The sequence below is a fragment of the Myotis brandtii genome, unplaced genomic scaffold, assembly GCF_000412655.1.
Source record: "Myotis brandtii unplaced genomic scaffold, ASM41265v1 scaffold154, whole genome shotgun sequence".
NCBI classification, from domain to species: Eukaryota; Metazoa; Chordata; class Mammalia; order Chiroptera; family Vespertilionidae; genus Myotis; species Myotis brandtii.
Window position 1 is genome coordinate 2,690,043 of NW_005355584.1, and position 11,869 is coordinate 2,701,911.

Genomic DNA, 11,869 nt, shown 5'->3' on the forward strand with positions numbered 1-11,869 from the left:
GAAAGCTAGATCTAAATTAGGCCTGTGGAACTTTATGATGAACTTTGCTCTCTTGAACAGTTATTTAATCATGACTAGCTGTCCAAGACATATCTGCCCAAATTATTCACTGCACCAGTGACTTGGCTTTCATAGTGTGTCCCTCTGCAAAATACAATTTCCTGAATATTTCAAAATGCATCCTTTCTCTTATGCCTTTCCCCCACACAAACAGATATACCTCCTAAAATTTACCCTCAAGGATCAGTTGTATTAGGTTAAAGAGTTATCACTTGAAAAATTAAAATTTCGGTGATAGTTGTATATGTGCATATTTAATGCCCAAAATATTATCAAGTGGTTATCATGGATTATTTTCAGTATTTTCATTTTTCCTAAGCTATGCCCTCACATCTTCAAGTTGAACATTGAGGCCATTTACATTTTTAAATATAGCATCAAATCATTAATTTCATTCACTAAATGGAGATGCCTCTGCAAAGCTTTTTGTTCTCATGTGTGCTCTACTATTCACCACTTGATTGTCTGAGGGGCGACTCCAGCAGAGTACACGCTATTCCTTCTACCAGGAAAGCTGCCTCCCTCCATCAACATATGGTGTCACTATTAAGATACTTTAGTGTTTATGTCTAAAAGTCACAGTCTCTGAATCTAACAGGAAGGAAGCCAGAACTTCTGTCCAATTCAATTGGTGTTGTGAATTGCATCAATTAATTCATCAGTGTACTCTCGGGACCCACCTATGGAGAGTGAGAATTTTATGAGTGAATGAACAGAGACAGTGTTACAAGAGACCAGGCAAAGGACCTTGGCTGTCATTTTCATGAGCAACATTTGTACACAAGCCATAAGATGGAAAGCTTGTTTTGAGACACTATCAACCTTTTTTCTTTTTTCTAACATTATGTTACTGTCTTTGCCATTGCTTCAAATTAGCAATTATCTTTTTACAAGGAGTTAAATAAAAAGGTAATACTTAATACAATGCTTAACCTTCAGCAGATGAAGCAAGGTGAATACAATTTAATAGTAAGAGCATAGGCTTTTTTTTGGTTTAACATCAACATAAGCATTAGAATGGAGTCTACTAATCATGCATGGCCCCTTCCACAGCGCAGCAATCATTTCTATGCCCCTGTGATTTCAGAGAAGATGGTGCCACGTGGTGGGTAAATGCAGGAACTAAGGAAAGAAGGTGCCGCTGTGTCAGAACCTTAGATGGGAAATTAGAAAAGTGTTTATTGGTATAATTGTTAAGGTTAAAATTATTGAGCCTGGAGGTGTAAGTTACTAGTATACTTAACCTAACTTAATCACTAAAAAATAAATACAATGTACAAACTGGTAGTAACTCGAGAAAAAAACAACACATCTGCTCTACTTTAATAACGTGTGTGCACTGATGAAATGGGTGAAATACTAAACTACTTTCATGCTTTCTGTGTATCTTATGCACAAAAATATTTTAATGTTTTTTGTTTCTTTAATTTTGCTAAGGATAGAGATCAAATTTAAACTTTTTTTGTTTGCTTTAAATATATGTTTATTGATCTCAGAGAGTAAGGGAGAGGGAGAGAGAGATAGAAACATCAGTGATGAGAGAGAATCATTGATTGGCTGCCTCCTGCACGCCCCCCACTGGGGATCGAGCCCGCAACCCCCACATGTGCCCTTGACCAGAATCGAACCCAGGACCCCTCATTCCACAGGCCGATGCTCTATCCACTGAGCCAAACCAGATAGGGCGAGATCAAATTTAATTTACTAATTCTATTCACACCAGATAGGAATTAGGGGATTTTGAATCACCATAAATGCCCAAAATTTTGTTTGGTACATAACAAATTTTTTATTTTAATCAAACTACAATTCTGAGCAATATGTGCCATTATCCTGATTTTATAGATAAGAAACTATGGTACAACGGCATGAGGTGCCTTGTCCAGGGCCATAGCTGAGGACAGCTTCTCAGAGCAATAGGATTCATCATAACTCAGAACCACCCATTTTCTAGGACTTGCTCAACAAATGCTTGTTACACAGGGTTATCCTTTAGATGTGAAAATTACTTTAGAGAGCATCCATAAAGAGTTTGCTTTAGCTTTCTCTTCATATTTTGCTATATTCTGTTATTTAATTTTATATATAAAACTAAAGGCCCAATGCAAAAAATTCATGCAAGAGTAGGCCTTCCTTCCCCCCGGCTGCCAGCACCGGCTTGGCATCGGCTTGGCATCGGCTTCCCTCCGGCACCCGGGACCCAGGCTTCCAGAAGGATATCCGGTCTAATTTGCATATTACACTTTTATTATTATAAATATTCTATTTTTTGTCTATTATCACTTATAAAATTACAAAATATATACATATGATCAGATTTTTTTGGAGTTAAGAAAAATGTTTGCTTGTAATAACAGTGTACTGAAAATTTTAGATACATTTTCTTTAATTTGGGTGTGAGTCAAAATGTTTCTAAATCACTGTAGCTATTGAGTATAGACCTGGAGACCTTTCCTAATATAGTAAAGTCTAAAAAAAAAAATGAAAAAGTTAAATAGTCTCATTATTTGCAGAAGAATTACTCATATACATACAAGATTCAAGAGAAACACCTAAAAAAAGTTAAGACTATAAGAAGTTTAGCAAAATTAATACAAACTGTTTACAAGTGTGATTTTTAGTGTTTGGTTGGCTTTGAGTTTTGTTTAAGTAAAACAGGCAATAGATCAAATATATTCTTTCTTCAAAAGATTAATAAGAATCACAGCATAACATGGCACCCTCCAGATCCAGGGAACCATCTTCTGCAAAAAAATAAGTACACAACCATGTTACAAAGCACACACGTAAGATTCAGAAGGAAGTGAAAATAAAACTTCATGCAATGCAGCGCCTTCTGTTAGATTTGAACACGTATACTCATGGAAAAACAAAACATTCCTTTTTTTGCTATCTCAATCATCTTTCTAAATAAATGACCAGAGCTTTTTGAAACATTATCTGCACCATGCGGTAGATTTGTAGCAAACAAGAAGAGCAATGGCAAATGATAGATTTTAAACGAAAACTAAAATTGCTCCTACGAGATAACTGTAAATCAATCCATACAAAATAACTTTAGGGATTAACTATTCAGATCCTAATGACTAGTAGACTTCTACTACCAAAATCAAAAACTCTCAGTACTGTGATTTCTTATGTGCTTTTTTTTTTTTTAAAGATCAAATTGTCTGAATGGATCTAAAGTTTTTTTGTTCCACTCATTTACTAGTATGCATTCCTTGGTTAATTCTTGCATGTGCCCTGACAGGGGATCAAACCCACAACTTTAGCATATTAGGACCATGCTCTAACCAATGTTGACCTACCCAACCAGGGTGTTTAGATTTCTAAACTGTGTATTCATTATTAGATTTTAATAAACTATAATATCAAAGTTAAAAAAGGAAAAGGTACAATTACTAAATAAATACTCAAAATAATTCAATATTTAGAAGAAAGTAAAAAATGGATAATTGATATTAAATCAAAATACTGCTTATAGAGTTTAGACAACATGTAGTTCTGAAAATATTAGACAATAATTTGAATTTTAAGCTTTTCAATTCCTTAAAAAATATATCTTCAATGTATTTCTTTAGTGAAATAAAGATTCCCCAAAATAATTGTATTAGTTCAGATTTGTCAGGAAAAGAGAAACCATTCTGGATATTCCTGGTGGAAAGGACTTTCCTACCAGAATTGGAGGGAGACTATTTATAAAACCACTATTTATAAAACCTGGTGGAAAGGACTTTCCTACCAGAATAATGAGACTATTTATAAAACCACTGGAAGGCTCGGGAGGGGTGTCAGGTTGGTCCTTGATGACCGTTGCAACAGCCTACAGCAATGGAGCTTCTGCTGCCCTGACTTTCTTTCATTTCTCCTAAATTTTGTGGAAGTTTGCCTTATTGGCAGAATCTAATCCAAACCATATAGGAAAGGGATTTTCTGAGAAGCAAAGAAAAATGTAGGATGAAATGACATCAATTCTAGATTGCTAAGAGACAAAATGGAAAATATTGCTAAGGCACCTCACCATATAAATGTTAACACAGAATAATTATAATAATATTAATGTGGAATACATGGGATGTATATTCATTCATTTAGCATCTTCTATGTGTCAGTCCCATATTCAAAGCTGGGAATCAGCATTGAAAGCATACAAGGTCATAGCAATGATAGAGCTTTCGGTGCAAAGAGGAATCTAATATTATTCCATAATCAAGCAAATAAATGCAAACTCCTCTAAAGTGTGAGGAGAGAGAAATTTTCAACAATGGAGATCAGCAACCAATTAGTAATGTTACAACAATGAAAAAAGTTCAAATGATAGAAAATTAGACCCCAAAAAGCACAAAAAACAAAAACAGGGAAGACAAAACTATTGCCAAAAATATAGCAGAATGATTTTATAAATAAATTACATTTATAATGAAACACAATATATAATGAGCAACCTGGTAAAACTGGTATAAATTTAAAATTCTACATTTCAACACCTTCCCATCCTTGGACTCTGAAGATGCTTCTCTTTAACGCGGCTGGCAGGCCTAAGATCTGGGCATGCATATTTGAGGCATCTATCTACCTCATTCACATGTACAGAGGCCTGTTATCTGACACTTCAACTTGTCTCCACGCAATCTCTCTTACAAGTCATTGGCCCTGCTCGTTCTTTCCACTCTGGACAAAAAAAAAAAAAAAAATGTCCTTAGTGTAACAATATTAGTGATGATGTCTAATATTTACTGACAATGCTAGCAATGAGTCAGACAATCCACATGCATCAATTCACAAAATCTTTGCAGCTACCTTATGAGAGAAATAAAAGGAAGGGACAGGATCTGGGTGCAGGCATCTTACCCCAGACCAGCCATTCCCATGCTGTCTCTCAGCTGGCAGCAGTGGGAATATAACCATGTCATTTTCAAAAGGGAAGGCTTCTGGCCCTCCGTGATTCTATACTATAGATAGTTAACTAGGTGTAGGGTCTGTTGTACAAAGTACAATAGTTATCTTAATGCCTTGGCATTTAGAATAGTTACTAAGTATTTAAAATAAAAATGTTGACAAAAGGCTTTACATGTCTCTCATTCAATCCTGAAAGTATCACCAAGAGAGAGAGCTTTCAAGGCGTTTATTTTATGGATAATAAAACAAGGATCAATGGTGTGAAGTTAGCCATCCAAGGTCAATGGCAGACATGGAATTCAAATTTGTAAGTGGTCACAGAGCTGCTTCCTAAGGATCAAGAGAGAAAGGTGTCTTTATGGAAATGGTTATCTGCTTGCTTCTTTCACACTATCTCATAGGACAGCTCTCCTGCCTCCCTCTTGTAAAGACTCTTGTCATCATCTCAGGCCTACCAGGATCATCTCTCCTTCTCAGGATCCTTAAGGCAATCACAGCTGCAAATTGTCTTTCACCATATAAGGGTCACACATAGGTCCTGGGGACAAAGATGTGGGAATCTTTGGGGAGAGAGGGGTGCTTTTATTCTGCCTACCACATGCTACTGTCTTAAACCTCCGAGCTTGTCAAACCACATCCAGAATAAATTTCTCAACAGACCTCTAGGGCATATTTTCCTGAGGTTTCCCATTGATTACTAAGCATCACACATTCATGTAGCATTGCAACTATGTAAAAATAACCAGTTTGGGAGCTTGTAATAATTATTATCCACAAGGCTACAAGGCTGGACCAGAATATATCAAATACTGCTCAAAGTCTTTTTGGCATCTTCTTTATCCTGAACTCCAAGGAATCTCTTTCTGTTCACTGATTCAGTTTACAAAGCCCTGGGCTCCCTGAGGATTAGATATGGGGTTTCTCTCAAAATCCGGTCAGTTGTATCTGACCAGACCCTTTGTTTTTAAATGAAATATTCATACATACATAGAATAAATGCATAAATAGAAAGAGAGAGAGAGAGAGAGAGAGAGAGAGAGAGAGAGAGAGAAGAAAGAAGAAAGAAGAAAGAAGAAGAAAGAAAGAAAGAAAGAAAGAAAGAAAGAAAGAAAGGAAGGAAGGAAGGAAGGAAGGAAGGAAGAAAAAGATGATAGCTGGTTGGCTAGTTAGCTAGCTAGATAAATGGATAGGTAGACCTAAAAATAATAACTATCAATATTTTTGAAACCTTTGTGTCCCTTTCTGAGTCATCAGACCACTTCAAGTCCTGAAAATACACTGGCTGAGTACTCATAAAGCCTTCACACTCTCCCTCACTTTATTAGTCAGGGTTCTCCAGAGGGGGGAAAACCCCAATAAGATATAAAAGGAGCTTTACTATGAAGAATTGGCTCATGATTATGGAGGCTGAGAGGTCTCACAATGTGTTACCTGCAGACCAGAGACACAGGGAAGTCAGTGGTGTGATTCAGAGTCCAGAGACCAGAGAACTCGGGAGCTGAGGATGCAAAGCTCCAGTCCCGGGAAGAAGATGAGATGAGATGTCGCAGCTTGAGCAATAAGGCAGAAAAAAAGAGGTGAATTCCTTCTGGCTCCACCTTTTTGTTCTATGCAGGCCCTCAGTGACTGTATGCTGCCTATGGCATGGGGGAGGGCAGTTTATTGGGTCCATGATTCAAATGTTAATCCATCTGGAAACACCCTCAGGACAGAGAGTAATGTTTAAATAGATCTAGGGGCCCCTGGTCCAGTCAAGTTGACATATAAAATTAACTTTCACACTCACTCATTACTCCACTGAATGCTATTCTGCCAGCTCAACCAATGAGCAACACCAACCGGGTGTTTATTTTCATTTTTACTTATTTTGTTGTTTAAAGATGCACTGGGGTCTTAACTGGGTGAGCATAATTGGATCAAATGTGAAGTGATTCATTAAAGTCAGGGAACCCTAAGGAACCTCTGCTTAGGAGCCATCTGTGGGTGGGGAGAAGGTGGAACCCTTCACACAGGCTGAATCACACATGGAGAGTCTGATGGAGAGCAGGGTGGGTTGTAAGACAGACACCAGAGACCCTGAGACAGAAGTCACCCAGAAGAAAGAAGGAGTCCTTCCAGGAAAACCAGGCTCAGCAACAGAGCCTCAGGGGTGGAGGAGAGTGGTCCTCGGGTGCCCCCAGCCTCTGGGTTTGATCCCCTTCTCAGATACTCATGTTAGTGTGAAATAAGATGGTGCTTCTCCTTAGTGACAACATTACAAAAACAACCCTGAGAAATCTCCGCAGGCCAACTATGCAGGGGCAAGAAATGCGATGATCCTACCTTTGCAAGAAATAATCACAGCAACAAGACAATGAAGAGCATTTTGTCCAGAGCAAATTTGCAAGAATCTGCTCCTTGGGAGAGGCAGGGAGCAGAGAGCAATCAGGCTTTTTTCCTCATGTTGTCTGTCACTATGAGAGGTGCCTACAGAGACAGGATGGGCTCCAGGCTGGCTGCCCACATGGACTCAGGCAGGCCCCATAGACTATGGGGCTTCCAGAAGGGCATAGGGAGGGGGGGGGGGGGGGGGGGGGGTACCTGCAGGCCTATTTGAAAGGGTAAGTAAGGGCTGGCATCCAGCACAATGCAGGTTAAATTAAATGTGACCTAAATTTTACCTTCAATTCATCTGCTGCCCAGGCATTAGGGATACATAATGATTTGCAAAACCACAAATGGAGGATTACCTTCATTGCTGTCTATTTCATCAAGAACGCAGGAGATTTTTTTTTGTAGAGTGTATTTGTTCAAAAGCGTGAAGAAACAAGATACATAAATAATTAGAGACTACTTTGGGAAGAAATAATTGGTACTGGAATGTTTAAAAACCTCTGGAAGGTGACATGTATTATATTATGCATGCATTAGCACAGAAAATAAAACTCTGGTGTGTGTCAGTTGTTTATTCTCTCAGGTTCCAAAAATCCATAAATTAGCAAGCAGACCCTTTGAGGCCATGGTTTCTCTCCAGCAGCACTACGGGCATTTGGACAAGGTTTATCTTTGCTGTAGGATGTGTCTGGGATCTTCAGCAGCATATTTGGTCTCTACCCACTTGTTGTGACAATCCAACATGGGTCTGAGCATTTACTTAATGCTCATGGCCAACTGTCCCTGGAGGGGAACACCCCTGCTTTCAGGCATTGAGCATTATGCTCACGTTCAGCCTCAGAACAGTGTCAGTCATGCACGTAAAGACCTGATGCTGCCTAATGTTATGTAACTACATAAAATATATTGATACGGGATTTTTGGACTGGAACACGCAGTGTTCCCCTGGGCAGGGTGGTTCCTGGGCTCTTTGTCCATCGGAGTCAAAGAGTGAATCCGTGGACAGAAGATGGTATAGCAAATGTGGAAATTTATTGAAGAACAAGTACAGACTCCCAAGTGGGGAAGGGGAAAGAATCTCACAGCACAGACTCCCACGTGGGGAGGGGGGAAGGGTCCCACCAAGTTCCTGTTTCCATGGTTTATAAAGGCTGCAAGTCTCTGTGTCCTGATATCCCTTCTGATTGGTCAATATTCCCTTTTGAATTAGTTACTATAAGTAACTGCTGAGCTCAAAGGTCAAACCTACCTGGGACAGGAGAGGCCCTCCTCCCTCATTGTTCTCCTATTCCTTCTGGGCTTTCTTCCTCCTTCTTTATTTTGTAAATATAAACCTTTTGCTACTCCCATTCCCCTTATCTTATGGAAATATAACTGTTGCAGCTCCCCTGTCCTATGGAAATGTAACTTCTCCCAGTCTGTAGCCCTGTGGTGGTGTGTTTTTTTCCATGTACCTCTAATTTTTTAAAATTTCCTAAACCTGCCTATATCCCCCTAAAATTCTTATTTCAATATTATTGACCTCTAGTAATAAATCCAGATTAATGTTTAAATGTTAAAGTCAACAGTGAGTTAAACTGGTTTAAAATAAATGTTGCAGGTAATATTTAGAAAATTTTATCAAAAGCAGAAGGATCATCAAGGCCTTCTTATGAGCCAAACATAAATATTCTACCATGAGAGTTTCTGTGTTTTTTGCTTGTTTGTTTGTTGTTTGGTGTGTTTTTAATCTAAATAAAGGAGTAAACAAGTTAGACAGGGAAGACATATTCAGCGCTTTTCTTATTTTTGTACACTGTGGTAATAAAGTTTTCCTGTCATGTGTGCTTCTTTGTTCCAAGATGATATAGATGATGTTAAAAAGCAACTGAATTAAAATAAAAAGGAGATTCTTTTTATTTTAAATGACATTTTTAGAAAAGAAAAGCAGGTTTTTTTTCTATCCAGAGAATGTGTACTTCAAATTACCCACAGTGAATTATACATGGAAACATTTCAAAACAGATGAAATGACAAAAATTGAGACATTATAAATGATAAGCTGATATATTTGCTCTGTTGAATTATGAAAAGAACTTAGCAGAGAACAGTACAAAAATTTAATGTGTAGATACATGATTTTATTTCTTCTGCAGCAAAAGAAGGCACAAAAATGAACTAACCTCCACAGTCATAAAGATGAATTTTAAAACCAATAAAACCCATGGGTACAATCTTCAAAACAGAAAGGAAACCCAGCCAGTGTGGTTTCATTCAATGATTACCAACATATCTATTTATTAGAGGTCTTTCTTTGATTCATTCACACAGACATTTCTCTGCAACAGTAAACCTTAGAGAATAATCCATGAAAACATTGCCTGGAAGAAACAAACAGTAAATGTTTAAAGCAGTGATTTCATACTAGTGCTGCTCAGATTAAGTTTTTTATCTCCAGTATCCTTGCATGATAATCAAACAAACTTCACTCATGAGGTTCTTTCCCAGAGCTCCCGATTGATAGTAAAAATGTCAGGGGAAGATAAGGGCCCACATCCTGCAGTAGTAGAGCCTCCTAACTAACCATTTAACCTCCACAACAGTGGGAAAGGATGTAACAGACTTGAGCAAGAATCTATATATATAAAAGCCTAAGCGAACAAACGACTGAAAAACCAAACAACCTGTCGACCAGTCGCTATGACACGCACTGACCACCAGGGCGCAGACACTCAGTGCAGGAGCTGCCCCCTGGTGGTCAGTGCACTTCCACAGTGGGAGCTCCGCTCAGCTGACTGACCTGTCCCAATGGCCCACCTGCCCAGAGGCAGCAACTCACTCCCTCAGTAGTCCTGCAGGTCCAATCTCCAGAGAATGGGCCAGGCACCGACAGACCGGTGCCGCTGGCATGATCCTGACAGTGCGGCCAACCTTCTGAAAGTTGGCCTCAGGCACCACGGCCACTTCCCCTCCTTAGACGCTCTGCAAGGAAGAAATGATATAAAAGCGGCAGCCAGGTGGCTCCTGACTACTGGCGTGAACGTCAGCGGGACGGATCTGGATCCCTGGCTGGAAAGGGCGTCCCACTGCCCACCCAGAGGACTGATCACATCCCGCCCTCCCCCTCCCCCCTCACTACAGGAGGGGCGGCAGACGCAGGGCTCACGGCTGGCAAGTTACGCTGCAGCGGCAGGAGCCCACGGCAGGCACAGCGGGGCTGGGATGAGCGGGAGTGGCAGGCAGGAGCAGTAGGCAGCATTGGATTGTGCATTTTGGCCCGATCCCCACAGGCCACCACAAGGGACCCCATTCGTGCACAAATTCGTGCACCGGGCCTCTAGTATAACACCCTAAAAATAGGTGTGTCTTTTTTGGACACCATGCAACACCTAGTGTGGAACTGACTGCAATTTAGTGGAGTTAAGCCAAGATAGTTTATCACAAAATGGCAATAAATAAAACATTTAAATTAATACAGATGCAAAATTTAAAAGGGAAGCCCTGGCTGAGTACCTCAGTTGGTCAAAGTGTTGCCCAGGTACACATAAGAAGCAACCAATGAAAGCATAAATAAGTGGAACAACAAGTCGATGTTTCTCTCCATTCCCTTCTCTCTCTAAAATCAATAAATTTTTAAAAAAATTTAAAGAGATAGTTTTGCCAAAGTAAGATGGAGCATATGCATTTCCCCACCCTTTTCCTCCCACCAGGTACAGCTAAAAACCTTGGATGTGACATAAAAACCTTAGAAGGTTGCCTGGCTAGTGTTGCTCAGTATTTGTGTCAACCTATGAACCACGAGGTCACGGTTCAATTTCAGGTCAGGGCACATGCCTGGGGTGCAGGCTTGATCCCTTCCTCTCTGAAATTAATAAAAATATATATTTTTAAAAACCCTCAGACGTCAGATTGGCTAGACACCTCCAGATCGAGGGTGAATCCCTAGGTTTCCTTTTTGCCTCTTGACTGCTGGAAACAGTGGCAACTGGTAAACAAACAGTCCAAGACAGACTAATTTCTCTAGCCAGGGGATTGGGAAAGGACAGTCAACAACATGTTTAACTTCCCTACTCCAGTCAAACAAAAGAGTGGAGAGACAGGCTCGCTCACCCTCACCATGCAACGTCCACTCGGCTGGCCACAAGGATTCTGTTAATTCCGGTGGAAGGGCTTCCCTCCTGGCTAGTGGAAAGGACTTCTGCATGCTAAATAAGACGCAATCTTATTAAATAAATAATATCATGCCGGGAGCCGGTCAATCCTTGCTGCTTGACACAGTCGCTGCAGGGAAGAAACATCTGCACAGCATATGTTTGAAGGGACCTGGCGTATATGGCATACTGTTCTTAATATGTTTGCTCACCTTCTTGGCACTATGTGTTTTAACCAAGGTCACCTCCCTGAGAAAGGTTGTTTCCCCAGGTAGGGATTTTTCCCTGAAGTTAGGGAGGGAATAAAACCCCTTAACTAAATGCCAGGCGGGTAGTTAATCACTTTAACTAAGAACAATCACGCTTAAGCTACATAATCTTTACTCCCTGGAATGGAGATAAGAAAC

General features: G+C 39.8%; 1 long non-coding RNA gene across 1 annotated transcript in view; it reads right to left on the bottom strand.

Annotated features, from left to right (window-relative positions):
- Positions 1–35: 35 nt before the first annotated feature.
- The window catches only part of LOC106725300, a 12,168-nt gene continuing 334 nt past the window's right edge, over positions 36–11,869 (bottom strand). The window contains exon 3 of the long non-coding RNA XR_001361166.1: positions 36–47. This is a non-coding gene — a long non-coding RNA (uncharacterized LOC106725300). The remainder of the gene's footprint in view (positions 48–11,869) is intronic.